This window comes from Podarcis liolepis (assembly GCF_965112155.1).
Source record: "Podarcis liolepis genome assembly, chromosome: 6".
NCBI lineage: Eukaryota > Metazoa > Chordata > Lepidosauria > Squamata > Lacertidae > Podarcis > Podarcis liolepis.
The window spans coordinates 14,576,303-14,582,454 of record NC_139559.1 but is presented as its reverse complement, the minus strand read 5'-3'; positions in this window follow the sequence as shown (position 1 = coordinate 14,582,454).

The following is a 6,152-nucleotide window of genomic DNA, read 5'->3' as shown; positions in this document are numbered from 1 at the left end:
CCCCCAGAGCTAAACATCACTTCAGGAAAAATGGGAATAATATGTTAACAATCAGACACGATCCTGTATTTATTGGACACAGCGAAGATTCTTGTGGTACAACTTTGGAAGGCTACCCGCGTTCCTGAAGATAAATTTTGGTCGAAAACATTTTTGCGAGTTAGAAGTGGCCCTCCCTCCGCCTCCCAATGCTAACACCGTGTAGCTAGTAACACAATTTTTGCAGTAAGACAGCATCATACAACTAACCTATGACAGATCAGGTCAATGGCATAGCCACACCCTGTTGGAACATGCCTGGGGGGCACACACAGCCCCCAGATTGAGACAAATCTCTCCGGGCATCTTCCTGATGAAGCGCAGCCCAGGACATTCACAAATCAGTCCTGGTGCACACCTGTGACACATATCAAAAGACATGTGCATGCTCAGTCAGCAGAGTATAGCAGAAACAATCGTGGAGCGTGAGTGTGTGCATTCCAAGTGTTTATTAAGCCATATATACAGGACAAAGCAATCATGGCCTCCTCTCACATCTTCTCCAAGAGAGAGAGAAAGAAAAGTACAAAAGTACAGTGCAGTGGAAGAGGGATAAGACTGACTTCCGCTCTCATACTTTCCAAGCCTAGAAAGTAAACACTGACATGTGATGTAGCAATCACACATCCAGCAACGGAGGAGTGAAATGCTAACACACCCATGAATTTGAACCCATGCAGATGCAACATAGTTTGGGGGGGGGGGAGTCTGTCAATTAAAAACAATACCAATACAGATGCAAGCTGGGAAATATCTCGGCTAGAAAACCTTGTTGAAAGAGGAAGATCTACAAAGACTCCAAAGGTTAGGCACCTCCACACTAAAGGCCCAATTCCTACATTGTGATTTTCTATATCTATCATCTCCTTCATGGATCACTGCCTTGTCATGGCAAAGGGGCTTGAACAACTCAGAGAAGCTGTGAACTGTACCGTGCAGGGCCTCCCAAGATGGACAGGTCATAGTGGTGCTCCTCCATTATGGTGCTGGAGGAGACTCTTGAGAGTCCCATGGACTGCAAGAAGATCAAACCTATCCATTCTGAAGGAAATCAGCCCTGAGTGCTCACTGGAAGGACAGATCCTGAAGCTGAGGCTCGTATACCTTGGCCACCTCATGAGAAGAGAAGACTCCCTGGAAAATACCCTGATGTTGGGAAAGATGGAGGGCACAAGGAGAAGGGGACAACAGAGGATGAGATGGTTGGACAGTGTTCTCGAAGCTACCAGCATGAGTTTGACCAAACTGCGGGAGGCAGTGGAAGACAGGAGTGCCTGGCGTGCTCTGGTCCATGGGGTCACGAAGAGTCAGACACGACTAAATGTCTAAACAACATATCTATCATAGGGATAGATTCAGAAGTCAAATCAAGGGGGCTTCTGCTTCCAATATCAATGACAGGAGAATTTTGCTATTTGGTTTAATCTTGTCTCTTAACTAGGGGCTACTTATTTTCTATGGATCTTCTAGATACATTTATATGTATCCTGAGAATTTCCTGGTTCAGGTTGGGTGGACAGAAGCAGGAGTGGCGGCAGCTTACTACCTTGAAGAGTCAGTTTGACCCTGGGTTCAGAGTAACAACAAAAGAACATTGACCTAGGCTTTGGGGTAGGCTTTCTTGACAAGGTAGAGCCAGGCTTCAAATCTCAGCCATGAAGCTCACTGGATGACCTTGGGCCAGTCACTGTCTCTCAGCCTACCCTACCTCCCAGGGTTGTTGTGTGGATTAAACGAGGAGGGGAGAAACCTTGAGCTCCTTGGAGAAAAAGGTGGGATACAGAGGCAACAAATGAATAATATACAATATTCCGTTTTTGGTTTTGCAAAGCCAATACAATTCCAACAATATTTTGCTAACGCAACTTGTGCTTTGCTGGTTGCATGTTGTTGTTGTTGTTTAGTCATTTAGTCGTGTCCGACTCTTCGTGACCCCATGGACCAGAGTACGCCAGGCACTCCTGTCTTCCACTGCCTCCCGCAGTTTGCTCAAACTCATGCTTCGAGAACACTGTCCAACCATCTCGTCCTCTGTCGTCCCCTTCTCCTTGTGCCCTCCATCTTTCCCAACATCAGGGTCTTTTCCAGGGAGTCTTCTCTTCTCATGAGGTGGCCAAAGTATTGGAGTCTCAGCTTCAGGATCTGTCCTTCCAGTGAGCACTCAGGGCTGATTTCCTTCAGAATGGATAGGTTTGATCTTCTTGCAGTCCATGGGACTCTCAAGAGTCTCCTCCAGCACCATAATTCAAAAGCATCAGTTCTTTGGCGATCAGCCTTCTTTATGGTCCAGCTCTCACTTGCGTACATCACTACTGGGAAAACCATAGCTTTAACTATACGGACCTTTGTTGGCAAGGTGATGTCTCTGCTTTTTAAGATGCTGTCTAGGTTTCTCATTGCTTTCCTCCCAAGAAGCAGGCATCTTTTAATTTCGTGGCTGCTGTCACCATCTGCAGTGATCATGGAGCCCAAGAAAGTAAAATCTCTCACTGCCTACATTTCTTCCCCTTCTATTTGCCAGGAGGTGATAGGACCAGTGGTCATGATCTTTGTTTTTTTTAGGTTGAGCTTCAAATCATATTTTGCACTCTCCTCTTTCACCCTCATTAAAAGGTTCTTTAATTCCTCCTCACTTTCTGCCTTCAATGTTGCGTCATCTGCATATCTGAGGTTGCTGATATTTCTTCCGGCAATCTTAATTTCGGCTAGGGATTCATCCAGCCCAGCCTTTCGCATGTTAAGATCAGCAATTTGGAATTGCAGTGGCCCAGATCCACGGACAAACGCAGAGTCTCCAATGAAATCCAAGAGACTGCCAACAGACAAATGAACCTCATATGCACATTGGACTAAAAGTTCCGGATTTGGACAAAACAGTTGTTAACACTAAGTACAGATTGTTAACACTGGAGTAGATTAATTTTTGCAATTCATCTTGCCCAACTAACTTTAACCTCATCTATCCTTTGGTAGTATGATGCTGTTATAGAGTCCATTAGCTCGGTAAATCAGTAACTCCACAAAGGATTTTCGTTTCTTAGGGCTGCAATTGTGAGCACAAGCTGTAACTGTAAGCACACTTGCTATTATTTAGTTATGCATAAAATTTGCATCCTTCCTTAGTGCTGACAACCTTGCAGCCACTTAGCAGAAAATGAAACAGTGAGGTTAGGACAATGATCAAAGAAACCAAGCCACAGGCAAAACCATACAAACTTGCTGGTGAAAAGCAGATGAATCTGTAATAAGCAGCAAAAGGGGTCCAAGGCATTGCTAAAAGCAATGAGAGGCAACAGAATGGATTTTGCCTGGTGCCTAATTTAAATTTAAAAGGTGCTAGATGTACATTGTTAGTGAAAGTGGTACATAGTGGGCACCGTCACTGAAAAGGCCCTCTCCCTGTAGCTATCTGCCTAACCTCAGATGGGGAGACATGCCAGGGAAAGGCCTTTGAAGCTTCCCTCCCTCTCCTATTGCTAATAGCTATGGAGGGACGTGGGTGGCGCTGTGGGTTAAACCACACAGCCTAGGACTTGCCGATCAGAAGGTCGGCGGTTCGAATCCCTGCGACGGGGTGAGCTCCCGTTGTTCGGTCCCTGCTCCTGCCAACCTAGCAGTTCGAAAGCACGTCAAAGTGCAAGTAGATAAATAGGTACCACTCCAGCAGGAAGGTAAACAGCGTTTCCGTGCACTGCTCTGGTTCGCCAGAAGCGGCTTAGTCATGCTGGCCACATGACCCGGAAGCTGTACGCCAGCTCCCTCGGCCAGTAAAGCAAGATGAGCGCCGCAACCCCAGAGTCGGCTACGACTGGACCTAATGGTCAGGGGTGCCTTTACCTTTACCTTTATGGAGGGGGGTTCATCACAATTGTGACACATTGGACCTTTTTGAGGAGAACAGAGCTTACCAGAGGCAGTCATGCTCTGAATGCCAGTTGCTGGAAACCCAGGAGGGGTCCTGCTGCAGTCCTGATCTAGATTGAGGATGGGGGCGGGGGCAGACCTGCAACTTGCATGGCAGAAAAGGCTCCCAGTTGCAGATACAAGGGGCTTGTTCCAAAGCAGGACCGCTGTGAATCTGGCAGACAAAGGGCTAAAGCCCCACTACCATCCCCTTGCCAGAGTCCTGATTTAGATCAAGCCCTCATGCCAGCATCTCAGTAAGAAAATGTACTTTGGCCTTCAGTTGGACTTGCTTCTGAGTAAATATGCTTAGGATTGTGCTGCACATAACCTAAACCTCTGCGGGATTTCCTGAATCAAAAATTAATAAAAGTAAGCCTTTCCGGTTTTTCTTCTTCTCTCTCTCTCTCTCTCTCTCTCTCTCTCTCTCTCTCTCTCTCTGTTTTGGGGGGAGATATTTTCTTTTGAGTGACTCCCCTGCCCCCGCCAGCCAGATTTGGCTGCAATTCTCTTTCAAATATATTTCATCACTAACCAGAGCTTCTAACATGACCTTCTTGTGGTGTGTGTGTGTGTTAAAAAAAACAACCTTCAGATGCAATTACAAATTAGTCATAAAAAGGACTGGCTAGTGAATTGCAAACAGGCAACATCAGGGTATTAAATCACTCCACACTGTATGAAACCTGGCATTTAATCTATGGAAATTAACCTCCTTATTGGAATCCAACTGGGTACATAAATGTCACCAGCGCTTTAAAATGCCACGCGGTTGCCAAGGTCACAAGAGTGTAAGTAAATCTGATGTATACCTATGGGACATGCACTGAGACACTCTCCCGTGTGCTTGTTTGTTTGTTTGTTTATCTGAGGATCGTATTTAAAACTTTGAGCAAAGATCCCCCCGTTGTAGTGCGGTGTTTATATATGTTTATTAATTTTAACTTCTACAAATTAAAAGTTCAAAAGCAACAAGGGCAGGGAATGAAAGGCACATTGAAACGAAAAGTTTGTCACTCGATCTTTGACAACAATCTCCTGGCTGTTCTACACAGCTCAGAAACAGCTCGATGGTTGGGGCAGAGACGTTTCCTGGAAGATAGATTGCTCACCAGGTGGGACAGGCAGAGGTAGCAAGAAGTCCAGCATGGTGCAAAAGCAGCAGCGGGAGCACCGGAATGACTCCACCAGTGTATCTGCACCACACTGACCTCCTAACTGCTACATCTCTCTCTCTCCACCACCCTACCTGGTAATCAGCTGTGACCCACCTGCCTGGAAGTTCATATCATTGGCTGCAGAGACAGGTGTGAGAGCAGGCATGTGGTGCCTTGTCTACACCAGCAGTCCAAGCAGAATTGGACTCCTGCCGCAACACACGGTTGCAATAGTCCCACAGGCAAGCTGACATGGTCTTCAGTAGCTGAAGCTCCCAAATACACTTAATGGGCACCTCCACACACGGCACATGGCAATAATCTTTCATCAAGGTTTACGGAGGCATGGGTGATGACAGCTGCTAGATCCAGATCAGACAGGCATTGTCAAAGCTTCCTCAGTTGATGTAATTGGTAAAATGTACTCCTGGCCGCCGAGGCATTATGGAACTCCAGGTGCGGCAGAGGAGGCAGCCGTCATCCTAAGCTGCCGACCAGGGAGGCTGAAGCCAGAAAGTGATAGGATGCCCTTCAGCTATGCTCATTGGACCTGCCAAGAGTCATTACTTCAGCTTTTGTCAGGACCCGGCCTCAACTGTTTTCATCAAGTACACCATCCAGTTCAAAGGCAGTGCTAGAGACACCAGTTGAGGCCCATTGGCAGTACATTTAAGGGTACGCTGTGTTTGTTTATTATTTGGAGAGCTGGCTTGTTCCAATTCTTTCCTACAGCTAATTTCAAACAAAACTGTCCCTTCCTGATGATGTCATCTAGCTCAGCCACCTCCAACTTGGTCCTCTCCAGATGTTCTGGACTACAGCACCATTATGCCTATCCAGTGTGGCCAACGGTCAGGGATGATAAGAGTTGTAGTCCAACAGTGTTGGAAGAGCCCAAGATTGAGGGCTCTTCCTGCTACCATTTAACAGAAGTTTACTCTTCCTGCTACCATTTGCTCTGGGGAAAGTGCGAAAAGGAATGGTGTCAGCAGTCCATAGCTGTCAAACATCCCTTATTTGGTGGGAAAGTCCCTTATCCCAGCGCTGTGTCCC